Source organism: Leishmania donovani, chromosome 25, assembly GCF_000227135.1.
Source record: "Leishmania donovani BPK282A1 complete genome, chromosome 25".
Lineage (NCBI taxonomy): Eukaryota > Euglenozoa > Kinetoplastea > Trypanosomatida > Trypanosomatidae > Leishmania > Leishmania donovani.
In genome coordinates, this window is record NC_018252.1 from 30,289 (window position 1) to 30,894 (window position 606).

Below are 606 nucleotides of genomic sequence, written 5' to 3' on the forward strand. Positions count from 1 at the left end.
TGGGGAGGAGGGGGGGTGCCCATGCGGCCATTCGCGGTGTTCTTGGCATGCTTCCGGCACGTTTCGCGCACACGCACTGTGGGGCTCATCGGCACACACTTTTCCGCGCCTCTCGTCGGCCGGCGCTCGTGCCCTGCTGACCTCTGGGATGCCGCGCTGGCATGGGGCACATCCTGCCAGCGGTGCTTCACAGCGCGTCAAGCACCGTGCTCGCGCTTTCGGATCATGCAGCCTGCTTCCAGCACAACCTTGTTGCCGGTGGCGTGTGGGAGGCACGCGGGGGCCGTTGCCAGGATCGCTTGCCCGCATGCGCCGGCGACAGATGGAGCGACATAAGGAGTCGGTGTGACGGCATGGGGCACCCCACGCTCTCCCGTGTGCACGCGCCTCTCACAGGAGACCATGTGTCAGGCGGAAGGCAGCTCGTGGATAGGGCATGTGCCGGCGTGCAAGCCGCTCACAGCTTGTCGTCCTAAAGGGAAGCACAGCAGGAGGCGGATGCGTGCGCGTGTCGAATCGATGGCACGATCCGTAGGGAGCTGGTGCACGCGGGGTCACGGCTGCAAGTCTTGCTGGCGCAGCACCAGCCCAGACCTCCCCGCGGAG